General features: G+C 43.2%; 1 protein-coding gene and 1 non-coding gene across 5 annotated transcripts in view; both read right to left on the reverse strand.

Annotated features, from left to right (window-relative positions):
• The window catches only part of FMN1 (formin 1), a 458403-nt gene that overhangs the window by 64015 nt on the left and 372599 nt on the right, over nt 1-21789 (reverse strand). The window lies entirely within an intron of this gene.
• TRNAT-AGU (transfer RNA threonine (anticodon AGU)) lies at nt 7287-7362 on the reverse strand. The gene has a single exon. It is a non-coding gene; the product is annotated as a tRNA-Thr (tRNA).

The following is a 21789-nucleotide window of genomic DNA, read 5'->3' on the forward strand; positions in this document are numbered from 1 at the left end:
ATATATCTTGAATTCATCCATATTTTCCCATCTGAACTTTCACCACTCTGGTCCCAAGCGCTTTTGTTTTTCACCCGAGTTATTTCCGTAATCTCTTTCTATTTACTCTTGCCCCCTTTCATTTCTTTTCTCCATAGCAATCAAAATAATTTTCTAAAACATAAATACAGTCATGTTACTTTAATTTTATCAACTCTTCTGAGACTTCCCATTGATTACTAAATAAAACCCAAATTCCCTCCCGGGGCCCTCAGGGCTCTGTGCGAGCAGCTTGCCCTGCGTCCAGTTGCACTAGCCCGCGTGTTGCTCAGTGTGCCAAGCTCTTACCCAGCTCAGGGCTGCCACCCGTTATATTCCTTCTGCCTGTGGTGTTCTTCTTCCTACACGTCCCATGACTAGATGCTTCCTGGCCTAAATCACCGCAGAGAGCTGTCCTACTCTCTTAAAGTAGGTTTCTTAAAAGTGAGCCCTCTAAATGTTCCACAATTTGTAATATACATTGGGTTAGTTATTTACTTTTTTTTGGGGGGGTGTCTCCTCTTGTTAATTGTAAATTTATCAATTCTGTTCATAACTGTAGCAATTGTGCCTACACATTACCGGACACACGATAGGCCACTCAACATTGGCCGAGTGAATTTTCTGTTATTGCATGCACTGCAATTGCCCTACTGTAATAGTCATCTGTTTAGGATGGGCTCTCCAGACTAGGCTGCAAGGTCTGGAAGCCAGGGAACCGTCTCCTGCCTTTGCTTGGCACCGTATTTGACACATTGTGGGCCTATACATAGGAAATGAATGGTTGCGATTAGCTACTCAGTAATCTTTTTTCAAATTGTATTAGACCTGACATACAAAATCAACTTGGATGATGTTGTTTAGAGTAAGTAGTCTCGAGAGGTTAAAAAAAAAATTGGTAATGACCAGAGGCCAAGGAAATCATGGATAAAGTCTGTTTGGATAACAAAACTTGAATGATGAAAACAAGTTTGAAATAGCAGTCAGAAATAACTCAAGGAGAGACCCAAGGGAGCTGACTCTCCTTCTGGATGTCTAAATCTATTGCTGACTTAGCAGACAGTCCCTGGAAAAGGCCCGTCTCTCAGAGCATCCCTTCCCTTACATGTCAAGAGGCCCGAGAGCTGATTTCTTCACAAGGCCAGTGGGAAGACAAACAGGGTGGGCAACGCCCTGTACTCTGTGGTCCACTGGAGAGAGGCCCTCTGAGGACAATGGAAAGCTCTCTGAGGGCCCTGCTCACAGCCATCTGAGGCTGTATGTCAATAGTGAAGGTGCTGAATAAGATCAAAGTTGAATTCCTTAGAAGAAAATGTTTGCCTAATATATATATATTTTTAAAAAAAGGAAACAGACCAAGAGGGTATGCTCAGAAACTGATGGAAAATATTGCTACCAACAGATTAAACAGAAGGAAGATTTAGTGAAAAAAGACCGAAAACTGAATCAAGGGACCCCAGGGAAGCACAGACCATTTTCATGAGAAACAGGAAGAGGTGAGAGGAACAAGGGTGATCAGTCTTGACATTCTTCTTAATCCACTGTTGTGTCCAGGCTGATTGACACTGAACTCTAATGCTTTGCTCCATTTCTATGTTATGTCCACCTATGAGATTACTTTGGAATTTTGTGTAGAAACCAAGAGACCTTCCTTACATAAGAACACTTGGTGATATAACACAGAGTAGTTTCATTAAAATATTCCCGGAAGTTTCCAGATGGCAATAATACTATGGGACGACTATTCCGCATGCCCATCCCTATTTTCTTCCCTGGCTCTTTCCACAGTTACTCCATTCTTATCTCTTTTCAACTACTTTCTTGATAAGTGTGGAAAACACGAGTCTGCCTACTACTGATGCTTTAACCCAGGGGTCCTCAAACTTTTTACACAGGGGGCCAGTTCACTGTCCCTCAGACCATTGGAGGGCCGGACTATAAAAAAAGCTATGAACAAATCCCTATGCACACTGCATGTATCTTATTTTAAAGTAAAAAAAATAAAACAAAACGGGAACAAATACAATATTTAAAATAAAGAACAAATAAATTTAAATCTACAAACTGACCAGTATTTCAATGGGAACTCTGGGCCTGCTTTTGGCTAATGAGATGGTCAATGTGCTCCTCTCACTGACCATCAATGAAAGAGGTGCGGTGGGGGCTGGACAAATGGCCTCAGGGGGCCGCATGCAGCCCGCAGGCCATAGTTTGGGGATCCCTGCTTTAACCTGACCTGAAACTAAATAAATTCGAAAGGGAATTAAAAGAGGCTGAGGGTCTCCCATTTCCCACAGGCTTGTTGCCACGTCTCCATTAGGTTCCGGGTATGTGTTTATTTTTATAGCTCTCTTTCATAAATAGATGGTGTGAGACAGAAGTCTTATTTCCAAGGTTCATTTTATGGAGTGACCTGTCGTCAGTCTTTCCAAGAAGAGAGATGGAAAATTATGGTACAAGAGCATTACTGTCCATGGAGGGACCAACGAGAATTCTGGCCCTTGGCCACTCAACAGCTTCAACAATCATTTAGGAGCAACAAAGTGATTGTCTTTGCATCTCAGCAGCATTATTTTGGGCTGAATTTATGGCTTAGGGCCTGGATAATGACAATGACATCATTTTATACTCCCGTCACTTTCACATATGGATTATCACTGGTGCATTATATAAGTAGAAAAAAAAACCATATGAGAACTCTTGTCCTTCTAGATAGAAAGCACAACATATAAGAAAGTAGAACTAGTTTTAGTTCTTGCACCACTTCTTTAGAGTAAATTCACGTAACTATCCTGTTTATTTTTTTAAGTCCTGATGAAGAACAGAGGATGCAGAAATGATGGGCTCTCCTTTGTGGAGGAGTTCCCGACTGCTGTGACTAACTTAATGACAGAGAGGAAAAGGTGTATAGATAAAGAAGTCCATGCCTTATTCATGCAATGGAATAACCTAGAGCAGATAAAGAATTAGATCCATATGTATCAATATGGATAGATTTTCGAGCGATCCTGATTGAAAAGGGAGGGTGCAGAATAATCAGCCCGGTGTGAGTCAGCCTTCCCACCAAGCTTTCACCGCCTTCCCAAACAAAGTCAGGATTTCTTACTCTACACATTTGCTCAAGTCTGATCACCACTCAAAGTCATCCAAGGAAAATTTCAATTCTCTAAAGTAATGAAGCCAATAATAAAAAAAGTGATGTCTTATCTTTTTATCATGTAGAATTTTCTTTCAGCACTAGGTTTTTGTAACAGTGAACAGAGATCACTGGCTGTAAGATCTCACCATTTGGATAACACTTCTGCATAGCCTCTATTGCATTCTGCAGAGGATGATCCGAAGAGGCTACCCATCTCCTCTGAGAATGAAAAATAAATACTTGTGGTTACAATAGTGTCACAATTCTCAGATAAAAGGAGAGATTCAGGTCTACCACTTGGCTTGTGCTCCCTTCTAAGAAAACCACATTTTTTTTTTAAAGCAACCTAATAAAATTACTGGGAGAGAAAGCATGCTATCTGACTACTAGGAATGTTGACACAATAAGGGAACCTTTTAGTAATTTGGACATTTGTATTTTTTTAAAAAGGATTTCTGAATTCCTCCCCTACGTTACTTTACGGCATTTCCAGTAAACAGGGAGACAGATAAAACACAGTATTTCCTGGAAGATGGCTGGAAGCAAACCCCTTTATTTTCTGACACCTTTACATGTGTGCTACATGTCAAGTGCTCTGTCCTCTGTAGAGAAGAGGTCCTGGTGGATGGTAAGGATGCTAAGAATCGCTCTCTTGTAGCAACAGTTAGCCATTTGGTCCCAAACGCAAAACACAATTTGAAGAATGCAGAATTGGAAGAGTAAAACCACCAGCCCAATGGGAGGAAATTTCCTCCTCTGCTTCCTCAAAGTCTACTCAACTCATTATCAACGTAACAGTCAAGAACAACAATTTGTTATGCAATAGCTAGTTTAATACTATACAACAATTTGTGAGCTGGATCAAACATTTTTAATATGCTGAAAATAGACACGTAGGCAAAAGTTCTACAAACCTCATGGCTCTTCAGAGTGAGAGACCAGGAGGACTGGACAAGTCATCTTCTACTTCCCAGCTGCTAGTTGGTGAATAATCCAGGCCCCAGGATAGTCGGGGATAGTTTTCTAAGAATGAAAGATTTCTTCCAATGAACACTTTCATTAATACTAAGGACTCCATACCTGACTGCTGGGGTAGAGTGGTGTGGGTCCAGTCAGCAGCCCACACCTTCCCTGGAGGCCCGTGTCCTGGGATTGGCTCTCTGTGTCTATACTGCATGAGCTGAAAGCTGATGGATGCAACACATTCCAAGGTACCTTATTTGGTGTCCTTATGACCTGGGCCTACTGTCTCAGCTTATGAAAGTTGTAAGGGGCCCTGGTCAGTTGGCTCAGTGGTAGAGCATCGGCCTGGCGTGCAGAAGTCCGGGTTCGATTCCCGGCCAGGGCACACAGGAGAAGCACCCATCTGCTTCTCCACCTCTCCCCCTCTCCTTCCTCTCTGTCTCTCCCTTCCCCTCCCGCTCCATTGGAGCAAAGATGGCCTGGGTGCTGGGGATGGCTCCTTGGCCTCTGCCCCAGGCGCTGGAGTGGCTCTGGTCACGACAGAGCAACGCTCTGGAGGGGCAGAGCATCACCCCCTGGTCGGCAGAGCGTCGCCCCTGGTGGGCGTGCTGGGTGGATCCCGGTCGGGCGCATGCGGGAGTCTGTCTGACTGTCTCTCCCCGTTTCCAGCTTCAGAAAAATACAAAAAAAAAAAAAAAAGCCGTAAGGATCCTCAGACCCCTGCAATCTATGCAAATCACTCTTCCATCTGTTTAAAGTCTAGGGTCCATGAATGATGAAAATAGTTATGACACTGCTGTTGCTGGCATACTAAACAACGTTCTACACCTAGTCGCAACTTTGTTCATGATTACAGACCCTCAGGGACCTCAGTGGTGGGAAGGAAGAAAAGATTTAGATACATACTCCTATAGAAATGAAGGGCAGGGGCACGTTTCTACCATGGGACAATTCAGAGGTATTGAAGCCAAATTCTGTACTTACTTAAAGACCTGACTAAAAATAAAAAATAAATAACTAAAGGATTACTTTATCTGTAACACATTTTAATGTCTCCTTTGTTTTTAAAAGCAATTGGACAAATAAAGGGAATTTCTACATTTCTCTGGGTAATAAATGATCCCACACTTAGGTTGTCCAAAATTTCAGGAAAGCTGGAAGGCTAAAAGAGCACCTAATAACGTAACACACGTGCAAAGGCTAAAGGCTGGCCCCAAAGTTATCAGACATGGACTGTCTAACACATGACAAGAGAAGAAAATCTCATAATCCTTGCATCTGACTAGCTAAAAACAGATATATATTTTTTACACCACCCTATTGTAGAGGGTAGACCCTCCTGACTCCATCTCCTATTATTTATTAGTTTGTTACTTTGATCACATTTCTGACCTTGTTCTTTTAGTTACATAGTGGTAGAGAGACTTATTTTAAGTGAGAGGAGGGAAGATAGACTCCTGCATGTGCCCCCAACCAGAATCCACCTGGCAAGCCCCGTCTGTGGTCGATGCTTGAATCAATCAATCAAGCTATCTTCAGTGCCCAGGGTCGATGCTTGAACCATTCAAGCCACTGGCTGTGAGAAGGGGAAAAAGAGAAGGGGGAGGGAGAGAGAGAGAGTGAGAGAGAGAGAGAGAGAAGGGGGAGGGAGAGAAAGAGAGAGAAGGGGGAGAGAAGGAAAAATGGGGAAGAGAGAGAGAGAGAAGGGGGGGAGAGAAAGGGGAAGAGAAGCAGATGACCGCTTCTTATGTGTGCCCTGACCGGGGATCGAACCTGGAACATCTGCACGCAGAGCTGATGCTTTACCCACTGAACCAACAGCCCAGGGTCTGGGAGGGAGACTTTTGATATTGCTTTTTAAATCTTGTTTTTGATTCTGGATATAATTCATTCCATTTACAATTTAAGTGAGAGAGAATCACTTTAAATGTTCCTTTCTTTTTTTTGAACAAATTCAGTTGGCCTTTACTGAGTACCCACTGCATACCAAGCAGTAGGGATTCTGAAGTGAGCAGAACAGATACCTCTCTTTATTAGCTAATGCCTCAAATATTTAAAAACTGAAGGACATGCTGCAGAGGAAACAGAAGGAATGACAGTTACATTAATAACGGTGTGAATGTAATTTTCACAGGGGTTATGCGTAAGGGAAGCCCTGCCTCTCTGAGGAGAGGGTTATACCAAATACCCTTCATTCCCATTACCTCTTTCCATGTGGCCAACCGCTCTAGCCAAGCCACGAAAATCCCACACTGAATTCTTAGTTTACTTTCACTGGAGTCTTCCTTTGACATCAAACAAATCTAGCCTGCCTGAGTTCAGTCTCCTTATTTATAAAGTGGAAACAGTAAGTACTTCCCTCAAGGGTCTTTTTCAAATGAGAATAAGTGAGACCAAGTATCAATCCTAGCCAAGAACATTAAATACATGTTCGTTTGTAGCATTTTTTTTTATTATTCTTAATAATGAAGAATAAATACCATAGGAGCTTGGAAGTTTCTATAGAAGAGATGAGACTTGAGGACAATTCGGTAGGTGTGGGTCAACCTTGGACAGAAAAAGGGAAGGAGGGCTGGGACTTCAAGATTCAAGCAGAAGTTTCTATTTCTTCCACATGAGAAAGGGCTTACACAGGCTGGAAGGCTCAGTGGAGGGTGTGTGTGTGTGTGTGTGTGTAAAAGGGGTGTGTTACAAGGGTCAGGAAGTCAACAGGGAGACTGGAGGAAAAATCTTTTGTGGGAGCAGTAAGCTTGGACAAGTAGAATAGAGACAGAGAATATAAACTCTCAGAAAGTGACACAAATAACCCCGAGAACGCAGCATTCTTTTCACTAACTTCTTTTTTTTTTTTTTTTTTTTTTCATTTTTCTGAAGCTGGAAACGGAGAGACAGTCAGACAGACTCCCGCATGCGCCCGACCGGGATCCACCCGGCACGCCCACCATGGGGCGATGCTCTGCCCACCAGGGGGCGATGCTCTGCCCCTCCTGGGCGTCACCATATTACGACCAGAGCCACTCTAGCGCCTAAGGCAGAGGCCACAGAGCCATCCCCAGCGCCTGGGCCATCTTTGCTCCAATGGAGCCTTGGCTGCGGGAGGGGAAGAGAGAGACAGAGAGGAAAGCGCGGCAGAGGGGTGGAGAAGCAAATGGGCGCTTCTCCTGTGTGCCCTGGCCGGGAATCGAACCCGGGTCCTCCGCACACTAGGCCGACGCTCTACCACTGAGCCAACCGGCCAGGGCCCCTTTTCACTAACTTCTGATTCCCTGTGTGAAGAAGGCCGGTAGAGAAGGGAGGCATGTTTCGGGTGTTAGTAAATAAAATCCTCTGATGGGGAAGTATTTTGAATATATTTGCAGGAGAAGTTCAGTGCTCTCCAAAGTGGGAAGAATTGGCATCACCAGGGGTTTTTGTGTATCTGCCTAGAAATACTAGGCTTCAATCTCTGGCCAATTTGAATTTTTGCAACTCTTGAAAACATCATCATTCCTGAGGGGTTTCAGGCTCTGCTGAAAAAAGGTTTTCTGTTCAATAGGTTAGCACCAGCCTAACAGCAGAGTTCCTGTGACCACTTATGATTTAAAACACAAACTGAGCCTCTGCATGTTTTTGTAACATCCCTATAACTATGGGTTGTTTAAAAATAGCTATACCCCAAAGAGTTTATTTCCAACATCTGACATGATTGTAGTTTGCAGCGATTTGTTATGTAAATAATGGTAGCAGAAGAGAAAAATATGAGAAAACATTGCCCCTCTCAAAGCCCAGGGGATTTAATGCTTTTGTTAACTCCGGGTTCCAAATCTGGGGTTTGTTTGTCTGTTTGTGGTGGGTCAAATAAAATACTGTATGCCTGTCTCAGCTTTTCTTCTGATGTACCAGCAGCTTGCAAAGAAACTCTTGTTCCTCTGTGGTGCCCCTAACTTTCCCTCACAGACAACTCTGCTTCAGGGTGGAGGAGGGTTTTAATGCGGTGGCTGTTGAGATGATGTTGTGAATGTGTTAAAATCAAAAGGAAGAGCTTCCTGAGATGATGACTCAAGTGTCAAGTGTTTGAAACTGCCAATAACTCAAGGCTTGACTTTGTGTAAAGATATGTGCCAAAGCGTCTATAATTAATTCAACTCTCAGCTCTGATCCAGGGTTACCTGAGCATGTTATGCTTTCTATTTTGGTGTGTGTATAGAAGACAGAAAGGAAGGCAACTTATTATTCTTGGATTTGTCAGTGGGAGAAAAGCAGGGAACAGGTTGTTTTGCCCCGATCTGTCCCTTTAAAACATTATCTTACTCTTGATTCTCTGTCCTACATCATTTACTGAATGCCCACTGTATGCTAGCTTTCTAATTTCCTCATCTCTTATGGTCATATTTAAGATGTGGTCCCTCTAACGGCTGCTGCCTCTTCTAGAGTAACCCTACTCTAATTCTCCTCTTACAGGCTAAGTAGGAGAGACATAGTGAGGAGAAAAAAAGATTTTGGTCTTCAGTTAGTTTAACTGATGTGGGGAAGGGCTTGGGTTATGGGAATGTCTTTTGAAACAATGGTTGTTTTGGAAGATGCTTGTCTGGGGAAGTGAGACGTATCCCATATTGAGGAGGGAAAAGACCCACAGAAAGCCAACTAGCAACAAACAGTCTTGAAAGCCCCAAGGGCAGAGAAAGTGAGCCTTCTGACCCAGCCCACCCAATATTCCCCCCAAATTGGACCGTCAACGAGACAGAATGGTCGCACAGGGAATGATTTGCCACCCACATCATTGACCCAAAAATGTAATGGGCTCTGCTTTATAATTACAGCTGAGCAAAGGGGGTTAATACGTCTGAATATTTCTCTGAAACCTGATGAGGTATCTGAACATCTCTTTCCTGACGGTCTGTAGACCTTCTTCCTGAAAGTTATTGGAAAGTGGGATTTTCATACTTCTCTGTGTAATGCGAGAAACTTTTTTTTTAAACTTTTAGCAAACAATCTTAGGTTTTAAACATATTAAAGCCTAAGAAAAGTTAAATATGTAGGAAAAGAAATGTGAGCATCTTTATTTAGTTAAGTATGAATTTTTAAACTTCACTTCCATCTTTTTGGGCTCCTTGAATAGTCCAAATTTTATACAAAAAAGCAGATACTTCTCACACTGCAGCAGGATTCTGAGACCCTCTGTAATCTCTAGTCTGGCCCTTCCCGGTTTTTCCTGATTCTCTGGACTTCCTGGGATTTATTTCCAACCCCTTTCTGTGAGATCTTCACTGTCTCTGGCTAGTGAAGCCCAGATCCCAACATGCCTATTTTGCCATACTATGATGAAAACCAAATTCACCCCTTGAATGGTGACTTCTCTCTTCTTAAACTTCTATTTATTTCTTCAGGAAAATTAGGAAAAATTGGGCTTGTCATTCCAACCATGACCTTGAGTCCAGCTCAGGCTCCTCTGTGTCCCCTGGCTGGTAAGCTGAGGCCGCTGCCTAACCCCTCTGACTCAACCCTCCTTCCACACGGCTTCCGAGCGCGGTGCGCTCTCCCTCTTGGGATTCTGCAGTGGCAACTCGAGGAAGTCAGAACTTAATCATACATAGATATGTTTCTCATCCTACCTGAAATCTGCTCCCTTACCCCTGCTTTTTAGGTTGTCCCCGGGAAGAAAAACAAACAAACAAAAGACAGAAGCTAAAGCCCCAAATTAAGACTATTACTAACTAGTTACCCCACACAGAGAAACCTGTCTGCCATTGCCCGAGCTACTCAGCTAGCTTTGCCTCTCCCCTAAAGTGTGCCTGAAATTCGTCTCCCTCTAGGCCCTCTCTCACTCACACCATTTTTAGTTTCGGTCACTTTTTTTCCCCCCAAGAAAAGGCAGCCTCACCATGGAGTGAGCAAGTAACCTCAATAGCACCCTTCTCTGAACAAACACTTTTTCATCGTTTTCTTACTTCTGTTGATCCTGAAAATGGGAATCAAAGTTTAAAGGCAATGGTGGTGACGGAAACCTTTAAAACACTGTCCCTTAAAAACACTATCTTCCTGATCATATAACACACATAAAACACTATGGCCACTGATCACCTGGCTAACTGCAGAATGGGTGCTCCACAGGCGCTGCACACAGAAGTTGGAGGCTTTTACTCATGTAAACCCTTCAAATGCCGACACTAGGATACCAAAAAAGTTCAAAGGTTGGCCATACACAAACTGCCACACGGTTGGCCTTGTGGCTTGTAGGCATTCTTGGGGGAAGGCTTTAGCTTTGTCACAGTGTGCGACTGCATTTTGTCAGGGTGGCTTGGAAGCACAGCTGCAACAGGGAACCCAGTCCCTTACTTCCTAAAAGCCCCTGGCTGCTGGAAAGGACTAGGGGAGACAGCAGGGCACCTGGATGGCACCCAGCCTGCCTGGGATGCATGTCAGGTCCTGACCACGTAGTCACAGGTGCTCGTGCACCAGGGATAGCAAATCGTTCAGATAAAATGGGAACTGACTGACTTTAAATAAGAGATATCCCTTACTTGAGTTTATTTCTTTCCTAAATCATGGCTCTAAAAAATAAACATAGAATTATTTTCCTCTTCCAAACTGATGTATTACTTTACTTCCTGGCCTGGACCACCAACCAGGTTTCTGCCATCGGAAGTGGGCAAAGCCCTGGAGATCCTGTGAGGAAGCCTGATCGAACGCCTGATCCTTCCAACTTCCAAACCAGACGCTTGGAGACGCAGACACATTTTTTCGTGTGGTCCAAGTTGCAACCTCAAAAAAGTTGGCAGTTTTCTCACCATGGACTGTGATTTCCATGATATGATGGTTTGCAAGGGTTTTGTTTTGGGTAATTCCATGGGAATCCTTTTTCCATCCCCCTGAATTGATAACTTTTCCTTCTTAAGCGTGACCTTGGTGTTCAGATAACCTTGGGACACAGACAAGGAGGGTCCCCAGCGGTAAATGTCTGGGGCAAAGGGAGAGGAAGAAAGGAAAACTTACAAATTCATGGAAAGAAGAAACAAACAGCTTTGTGTGTACTGTTCTGCTTCCTGCTCTTTTACTTTTTTTTTCAGGAGTATAGTAATGTTCACATCTTCTCCTATTTCACTATTTATTGTAACGCATGGCAATAGCAACTCACATTCTAAGTTAGCTTTACTTTGCCAACTCCTTTTCCTTCCTATCATTGGTTTCAAGACTGTAAATGCCCAGATTCTCTCCCCCCAGAACCAAGTTCTTCACATATTTTACCTGAGCCTGTACACATCTCACACACTCTGCACCTAGTGGACTTAAGATGGCTGTCTTCATTTGGTGAAGATGACACCCCCATTTTCTGAGCCCCTTTGTTATACATTTAATCAATGACAAAGTCTCAAGCTTCTATCTGCCTCAGAAACCTTGAGGAGAAGGAAAAAGGGCTTCAAGGAAGCAACGTGAGAACCATAAAAACCGCGTAGTTCCAGCTGTCATTGGACGTTCCGGGACAGAGAGAGAATGACAAGGTGCAGCGGATGCCCATGACGCAGGGCAATGCTCCAGAGCCCTCCCTGCCTTTCCAATTGCTCTCCTAAGCCCCTATGAGAGTGCTCTCACATACTGAATCAACATGACAACTTGGGTGTTTTTTCCCCTAGGCATGATAATAACGTAACAGGAGACAAATACTTTAGTGTAGTAAAAATGTGTTGAGATTTGTTTTTCTCTTCAAGTGGAAAGACATTCTGGCAAGCTTGGGTCTGAGATGCAAACGTGTGGTTAACCAGGAGACACAGGAATGAATAGCTACGGAACTATTAAAGAATGATGTGATTTGAACACTGCCTCTTGGGCCCTGCCCGGAGGTCAGAGCCTCCACTCGCTACTCTCAGTATTGCACTGGCAAATCTGTGACCCCAGGGTCATTTCTAATCGCCAGCATCCATTCTCCATATGTATAATGTGGCTTCTGTTGACATTCACTACTCCTCCTCTTCAACCTCTTTGCAATAGTTAACACTGCTGATAGCGGCTCCTGGGAATTCTTCCCTTGGCTTCAGTGCACGTACTCTCTTAGGTCTTCTATTCCTGCAGATTTGTTTCTTCTGTCTCTCTCTATGGTATATTGCCTACCCTACCCCACCTCGATTCTTCATCACTTTCTTATTTCTCTACTCTCTCCATTCCAATCTCATTATAGTTCACCAGTCACTACCCTGTGGCCGTTTCCCTGCTGACTGCTAGACTGGTATTCATCACCTGCTGGACACATTGTTCAGGTGTCCTCCCGGAATGTTCCAGAATGAAGTCGAGCTCTTCAGCTCACATTCATCTTCAGTGGTCACTTTTTCTTTAATGGTAATCTATTCCTTTTGTCACTGAAGCTCAGTGCCTCACTGTCATCTTTAACTCCTTCTCTCCTACATCTAATTACTTGTAGTCATCCATCAGCAAATACTTAGTGTGCACCGCCGTGTGCCAGGCACCGATATACACTGGTGAGCACAACTGAGGTGTCCTCTGCCTCCGTGGAGCTTGCATTCAGTCAGAGGCCTAAATCCTGGAGACCTGGCCTTGGTAATGTCATCCATAGTCAATTTCCCATATCTTTTCCCATAAAGATGCACTCTGTTTCAGATCTTTATCATCTTTCCCTGATATTACTGCATAGTTTCTTAAGTGGTCACTTCTAGTCATTGTCCTTCCTGCCTCCAGTATCATCTATTTATACTACACATCTTATCATATCATTTTTCTGCTCAAATCTTCAATGCCTCCCTATTGCACAGAGAATAAAATACAAGCCTTTGGCCCAGCATTCTAGACTCTTCACAATTCACACATAGTTCTCCGTCTCCTACCACTTTCCCAGCGTCTCCAGCATCATGTCCTACTACTCATGGATATATAAAATGGTGATGCTAGATGAGAACTTCGGGGCCCCAATACCTTCAATTTTATCAACAAAGATAGAAGCCCAGAGAAGCAAGTACCAAAGAGGTTCAGTGGGAGGGAAGTCCAGGGTGGAATGAGCACTCACTGTGGTGTGTAAAGATAGGTAGAACTCAGGTAGATGGAAGGATCCTGATCGATCAGCTGTAGGGTACCTTTTAAAATTTTTTAGTTTTTAGAAGTATACCTATATGATTACCAAGCGCCTCTAACTGATTCCATCTTCACTGCCTCTCTACATTGACTTCCTCTCTGTCCGCCTCACACTTTCCCCAAAGCAATCCTATGGTTGTGCCAAGAACACATCCCAGTTCTATCAACGGCCTGCCGCCTAGTCACCTCCTTACATACAGGTCTAGCTTGGGCTGATCAGAAATCCAACCTATGCGAGACAAATGCACCTAGGTCAGAGTGGTCAGGAGCACAGCTGGAACTGCCCTACCTCCTGGTCTATCCTCCTGGGCAACTGCGACATTGAGCAATAATGTTCCAGCTACAATGAATACATTTATTGTACTGTGTATATGACCCATAGGGTCGATTCAATTCCCTTGGAATATTCTTTACATTCCATACATTGATACTTAGCTCATAACCTTCCTTTATTCCTGATTTCTCTTACCTCTGAGTTACATGGTACCTTTTATGCATGTCCTCAAAGGCACTAACTTTTGTTCATGAATTCAAAAATATTTGTAGAGTAGCTATAAGCACTGTAAGTGGACACAATCCCTGACCTCAAGAAACATATTTTTTATGGGAGCAGACAGAAAATATTGGAACAAATGGTATTTCTGATGGAGGTGAGTTGTAAGAAGCTATATAAAGTAGAGACAAGAGAAGAGAGGAATACAGTCTGTAGAAGTGTTGTTTCATTAGAGTGTTCTCTTTGCTAATTGAACAAGGATCAGAATAAAGCACAGGAGCAAGCCATGTGGTATCTGAAGAAAGTAGATTCTGACTAGAGGAAGGGCCAGTATGCTTCCTGCAGTGGTAATATGCTGGGTAGGCTCAAAGGCCAGTGGGAAGGCTAAGGGTAATGGAGAGATCAAGGCAAAGAGAGGTAAAAATGGAAGACAGTGAGGTTGTTGGAGTCAGATCACACAGACATTTCTGGGTTCAATAAGGACTTTGAATTTTATGATGATTGACATGGGGAGTGTTTGGAGGGTTTTAAGAAAACAAATAACTTAATCTTACAATTACTTTAAAAGGATTTGAGAGGCAAGCTTAGGAGCAGAAAGACCAGTTAGAAGATATTCCAACAGTCCAAGTGAGAAATGACAAGGTTTGAAATCAGTGTAGTAGCAAGAGACACAAAGAAGAGTTATTGGGTTCTAGATATATTCTGAAGGAAGAGAGACCCGAATAGCTGATGGATTGGTTGTGAAGATTTAAAAAAAAATTGTGTGAGTTTCCAAGATTTTAGATTTTAGCATCTTGAAGAATGGCAGTTCCATTTACCAGGGGGAAACAGATGTGTGACGGTGGCAGGATGAAAGGGGGAAATCAGAGTTTGTTTGGGGACACTGGGACTGAGACACTCGTTTGGCCCCCAGATGAGGACAACCGAACAAGCCGCGGACATACAGATCAGAGTCCAGTGGAGAGGTGTGGGCTAGAGACATAAATATGGGAGCCATAAGGTTAGAGATGGTCATGTAAAGCCTTGATGAGGTCACCTGGTAAGTGAGCAGAGCTAGGGAGAGAAGCCGCCCATGGACCGAGTTCTGCAGCCCTCTGAGGACCAGGCGTCAGGAAGCTGGGGAGCCAGCATCGAAGGCTGGGGAACATTCGCGAAGCAGACGCAGGACAGAAAAGAATGCTGGCTGAACGCTAAGAGGAGGAGCTTTCTAAAGCATAGGCTGATCAGCTCTACCAACTGCTGTTAAGAGGTGGAATAAGACTCGGCTAGGATTCGTATCTAATTCATCACCTTCTTCTCAGGGCCTCCCAAACAGCTGAGAGCCTAAGAATGCTGAATTGAACAACTGAAGAATCAGAACAGCTGTGACTGGTCACAGGGAATTGGATGTGCTCATAGCTGTTCCCTTGCCCATCAGCAGATGCCTGTCCTAGGGCTACATGGGGAAAGATGGCCACTTCCGTGTTTGTCATGTTGAAAGGGTCGCTCAGTGCTCTGGCCTCGTCTGTGTGGCATGACTCAGAGACACCCCCATCTGAAGAACTTCAAAGGTTCTAGGAGGTGAAAGAGGATGGCCGGAAAGGAGTGAATGCAAGAGGCAAAGTGGTGGAGCAAAAGAAAAAAGAAGGCCCAAAATGACTGGAATAAGCCTGGGCAGCTATAGTGATTCCTGTCTAAGGATGAATCTGGAGAGCGTGTTACCAGAAACCGAAGACACACGCTGGTTAGGCAGCAGAGGGAAAGCACAGAGTTTTGAAGGAAGGCAGAGAAAACGGAGGTAGGAGGGCAAAGAAAATTAAAAGCAGAAGGAGGAAAAGAAAAAGTCCCGAGGAGGTGATGCCAACCTCTGAAGGAAGAACAAAGGAAACACCATGCCACAGCTTCTGCTGAGAAAAGGAACCCGGGTCTGATTTCCGAGCACTTCAGGAAGAGACAAACAGCCAATTGGGAGGAGCCATCCACAAAGCCTCTGAGCATTCTGAACCCAAGGGGAGACACACAGGCCGGACGAAAGGCTCAAATAAAGGCCAATCACAGCAGCCCTGGGGTCATAAGTGACCGGACTGTATGTTCAACAAGGACACGGGCAGCTGAGCAGCCAGGACACTCCAGCCCATTCCTGGCCTCGCATCTGCCTGTATAACACACGCAGCCGCTTCAAGGGGCAAAGAAAAACCCATGTTCAACTGAGTGACCTCTCTTGTCAGCATCTGGCTAATTAAGGGAAGATATTACCTACAGATCTCTATGTCTCAGTCTTATTTCCTGCTCATTAAAAAAAAAAAAGAAATGGTTTAATGAGAAAAAAAATCAAGGCAAAGAATCTAAATTATTTTTATTTTCCCAAATGAGCTGAGTGGCAATAGCTGCTGCTGCCAACAATCCTTGAACAATAGGATTTTGACACGAAGACTGGAATCTAAACAGCATGAAGAAATCTCGCAAGCCAAGCAGTCCCCATTATCTCATGCTCGTACGACTCTAGTCCAAAAGATGAGTGATGAGCCTCCATTTGTGCAAGCAGAGCGGTGGGCCAAGGCCCTGACAGAGCCACTAATTGCCCAGCTGCTTGTTTACACAGCCCAGAGATGGTGACTGGACAAACAGCTCATTTCCCTTGAAATTGGACCAAACCTGGGGGGGGGGGGGAGGTTGGGAGGGAGCCTGTTATATGTGATGGAAGAGGAGCAGGCAGAAGTCTCCTGGGAACTAGACTGCAGATCAAAGCCAGGGGCCAGTGAGCTGAGCAAAGGCTGGTTCGAACAGCTGCCTTTCCCTGAGTAGCATGATGTTCTGGACCCTGCCCACCTACAGCCCCACTCCTTGAGGGCAGAAATTTGAGGATATTCAGATACAGGAGTCAATGGGAGAGTGTCAATGCCAAGCTAACTTCCAAGGTTTCTTTCTGTAGCTAAGACAATTCAAGTGAACATGTCGGCCCTTTAGATTCCTTCCGACACGCCGCATCTCCTGTACTGTGCAACTGCTTACCACTTGAGTGACCTCCTTGTCCCCTAAACTCAAATGTAGGTACTTGGGCATGAGGACTAGAGGCCGCAGCAGGACACTGCATGTGAAGAGACATTTACCAAAAAGTGACTGGCTGTTAGTGATGATTAGCAACTCCTAATATAGTTTATGTATTTTTTTTTTCCTTGTCCACTTCGGAAGGTTGATTTCTTGAGACAAGAGATCCAGACTTCTCAGCTACACCCTTGGCCGACTGTGGAAGTCGGTAATGTCTGGCGCCAATCCGAGTCCTGGAAACAGAACTGAAGGATTCTCTTGAAGACCTATTTTCCCTCAAGATGAGAGGAAACAATAAAAAAATCTTAAAAAATAAAAAATCTATCTGTCTACTGCCCAGCCCACAGCTATTGTGCTATGGCACAGAAATATGGCCACAAAGTGGGACACAACAAAAAGTTGTTGCTTCTGACTATCCAGAATGTGCTCTGGGTACACTGAAGACTCTATTTAAGGGGAGGGAGATCTATATTGGTAAATCAACCAAACAGATTTTAGGGCACTGCATATTAGAAACTTAATAAACTAATGTTGGACAAACCTGAGAAGGATCCAGTCCTCCCAGGGAGGAGTCCCACAGCCCTGGAACCCAAAGCAGATGGACTGACAGCCTGAGGTTGTGGGCAAAATGTAGTGGTCCCAGCTTAGCGCACGCTTCCCCATCACATCAGTTTTCTGCCTGTGACTGCTGTGTCCCAGCCCTTGGTGAGCGTCGGTATGGCCCAGACACCACTACTGGAGCAGCTGCAGTAGAGAGAGGGCAGAGAAAAGCTGGAAGAGAAGAGTCTCTCTTTCCTGGAGAGGCCAGAGGGCTAGGTCACCTTGAGGATTATGACATTCTCAGGAGCAGCCGTGGTGCTATTTGAGTGTCTAGCTGGTGGCAGCTCCCTTTACCCCAGACCACTAGTAGGAGATTGGGAGCATTTGGTATCAGCACCTCAAAAATATTACTAAGGAGTCGACAGCATGGCTGCAGCTTCTACTCTCTGCAGATAGTTGTGTGCAAATGATTAAAACCATTTTGCTTCAAAAGTATAGCAGCTGTTTGAAAGGCATTTTAGACCACATGGGATTCCACTTGCTGTCAAATTACAGGGTCCTGGAGGCTTGATTATTTCATTTAGCACGACGGCAAAGAGGACTGCTTGGGGAGAGGCAGTTGTCGGAGCAGTAGAGCAATCCTTGAGATAGTAGGACAGGCACCCCGAGGGAGGTGGGGTGCACGAGACGTACAGATATAGGAGGAAGTCATGCCAGTAGTTCGCATGGCCCATGCGTACAGAGCAGTGAGTGGACTGTAATTTTGGACATCTGGAATGCTGGAAGGAGAATGCACACAACTGGCACAGTCCAGAACAGTGTGAGAAATAGCCATTTAAAGAAGAAAAGATGACTCCTCACCCCACTCTCCCCAATCTCTGGAAGACACACTCAGACAGGAGTGTCACATAGTATAAAAGGTTTGTATTACACAGACACTGTTGCTCAAAGAGGAACTTACACAGAGGAACAAAATTTAAAAACAAACAAACCACCACCATTTATCACAGTTTCGCCAGCCAGTGGTTTTCTGTATCCCTTTGGCTACTACTTTAGATATATTTGCTTGGAATTTTTTTTTCCTTTTCCCTGACAGCTCATTGATCTTAGTCGAGTTTGGATAATCTGTTTGTGGGAAACAATCTAGGCTACTTTTCTAGCTTGCTCCTTATTAGATTCTCCTTGGATGCTGCCCATTTAATATTTTTGAGAAAAATATTATATATAGATACACACATATGATAGTCTAATCTCAGAGTAAATGTAAAGAGGGCCTGAAAAGAGTTACATAAATCTAAGGGAGCAACACTTTTAGTTTAAATTAAGACAGGTGGTGTTTCAAATCAATTCACCTGGAATATGTAATTAAAACTCATAAAGTTTAATATAAATTTCAGATTCTGATTTCTTATCTATATTTTCAGGTACAGAAAACTGGTAGATAAACTAGCAATCAAAAAGAATATTATTTTCAATGCAATTCAGAAGTAACACTTAAATCTACACATTCCATTGACCCTTTCCTTGGCCTCATCCCAACCAGAAAGCATTTTAAAGTGCATCTATGTGCAGTGCAATTGGTGAGAACCATTCTCTCTGTTACTCTGTAGCTCACAGTTCAGATTTTCAGCTACAACAATCCTGACAAGCACAGAAAGGGCTCATGTAAGAACAAAGTACATATTCTGATCACACATGACCACAGCCGCCTGCTGTAGCTAAGAATAGTCTGTATAACTTCGTTTTTAACATATTTTTTATCCTTTTTATTGAATTTATTGGGGTGGCACTGGTTTAAAAAATTATATGAGTGTCAGGTGCACTATTCTACAACACATCATCTGTATATTATATTGTACGCTCATCACGCCAAGTCAAATCTCCTTCCATCACCATTTATCTGCCTATAACCGCCTCCAACTCCTCCCACTCTCCCTGTCCCCAGCAATCACTACACTGTTGTCTGTGTTCATGGTTTTTTTTCCTCTCTCTCTCTTGCCACTGTTAAGAAGTCTAACTACCTCTCACAGCCACCAAGCTATGAGGAAGCCCACGCCACGTGGAGATACTACACAAAACTAGGAGATATTCAGCCGGCCCCCACCTATGCCACCCACCCCAGACCAGGATGTACACATGTGTATGAAGAAGTTTTCAGACAATTCCAAATTTTACCACCTTCTGACTCCAACCTCACGGGAAACTCAAAGCAAGAACCACCCAACTGAGTCTAATCAACCCACAGAACCATAAGAGATCGTAATAAATTATTGTTTCAAGCTACTAAGTTGGTTATGTAGCAATACATAACCAGAATCTATCCTGGGGGTTCCTGATTCCAACAGGCAATAATCTCTACTGGCAAATAAAAACTCCAGAGGCAAAGACTGTGTTCATCTTGCTCATCATTGTATCAATAGCAAGTAGTACAGTCTCTACAACATAGTAAGATCTTAATTAATATTTAATGAACAGTTTGAGCAGCTTGATCTGTGTTATGGCAGAAAAAGGACCCATAGCTGATTTCAATATCAAAACAACCTTATGGTACTGGTGTTGTTATCTCTATCTTTGAGATGACAGAACTCAGCTTGTTTGGATGAAGTAACGTTCCCAGGGTCACAAAGCTAGGGATTTGAACTCAGGTTTGTGTAATTCTGAAGCTAGCCCTCTTCTCACTTGAGTCTCCCAGGAGACTACAACAGAAACACTAAGTAAACAGCTTGAAAGAGATACAAAACCCATCCCTTGAATCTTACCCAAAACTATTGAGCTCCATCAATTGTGGTCAACATGTTGGAACCTATTTCACCACATGAAGATCAGACCAATTACAATTAATGCCACAGCCATGAATACAAACTGGGAACCAATGCCAGAGGAAGCTTAAGTTTAAGAAAACAGATGATCGTGCACATACCGTTATGTTAGCAATTAGGCTTAATCCTAGAATCAAGGGAAGAATAGTGCCCTCCTGGGAAGAGTAACAATTTTAAGTAGATTTTTAAAGTAGATTTCTGCATTACCAACTTGAATATATTACACTCCTCTAGAATTATTATAATTCCTCACTCCACATTTCATTTATTTCAGCAGGGAAGTGGGATGGTGCGATGATCTCAGTAGGCAGATGGTTTCTTCATTTCAAAGAATAATTTGAATGTCAACAAGTCAGTAGATGCTAGAGGGAGAGGGGAAGTGGTAAATAACAAAGGTCCTCGTGCCAGACTCTGAGGTGGAGTGAGGATGTGCTATCAAGGACCAGCACTTTAAGAAGCTAGGCACTCAGATTTTGCTAAATTTATGAAAGGGTGTGAACTGACATTGCATATTTTCTATAGGGAAAAAAGAAATTCATTGTTTATCCCTGTTGAAAACAGTTACAATCTACTCAAGTAGATATTTTAAAAATTTCAGAAGAAAAGAAATATAAACATTGGTAGACAAAGGTAGATATATTTCTTCTTAACTCAAAAGATTAAAACAAGGACGAAGGAACTGACCACATTCTCTGGTATCAGCTTGCAATCTTTCAAAGTCTAGTCATTCTCCCATCTGCTAGAATGCAGAGTTTGAATGTCCTGGTTATCCGCACTTATCAAGGATAGTTCATTCAACTCATTTCCTCTAGTGATGTTTACTGCAGTTTCTAATCACTTTTAGCCACTGAGAAAAGGCACTCTGACTCTGGGTCCCAAGGATTATGTGTTTGTAGTTCAACTCAGTGGCCACTAGGTGGTAATATTGTTGATTTGGGTAGCCATGACATGAGATCCAACAAGGCGTGCCTTCTTTAACGGAATCATATAAACACTTTCTATCAGTAAGATTTAACTTTAGAAATTAAAACTACATTTTAAATAAAATATTTTAATGGCGAAGAAAATAAAATTCTTTAGAAAAGCTCCATGCATATCTGGTACCTTTTAACTTATGCTTATTCTGCCTACTCGATTTTTACTCTAATTATATACATCACGATTTACAAATCATAGCAAAGAGGAAGCTTATATTAATTGTTTTTGGATTATTAAGATGAACATAATTTTTCTTCCACCATTTGAATTTGAACAATAGCTATTCACCAGAAAAGAACACTTCTGTGATTGATGTTCAGAGCTTCACCCTTTAAATCATCTGATAAGACTGTGACACAATGAGCATATAACAGTGGCAGATGCTAACCGATAGCGCCAGGCTCCATGCTAACTGCTCCACATATATTATCTCATTTAGCCCTGGGCTACTTACTACTGGTGCTACCACATTCTTTTCAATGAACTCAGCAGAAGAAACAGACCTGTATTATTTGAAAGACTAAAGAGGCCTTTCCAGGGTTGTACATTATCTGCAAAACCACGTGTTATATAAGATGTGTTCCGTAAGATACTCCAGAAGGCAGTATAGATGTTAAGTTCCTCTAGGATGAAGAAGACTATAACTGAGTAATTCAAAGAGAAGTCTTGTGATACCAACTGTGATCAATCACTGATTAAAACCTCAATGATAGTTGTAAAGATTCCAAAGAGGAAATGGTTGAGCCAACAATTAA

Source organism: Saccopteryx bilineata, chromosome 4 (assembly GCF_036850765.1).
Source record: "Saccopteryx bilineata isolate mSacBil1 chromosome 4, mSacBil1_pri_phased_curated, whole genome shotgun sequence".
Taxonomy (NCBI): domain Eukaryota; kingdom Metazoa; phylum Chordata; class Mammalia; order Chiroptera; family Emballonuridae; genus Saccopteryx; species Saccopteryx bilineata.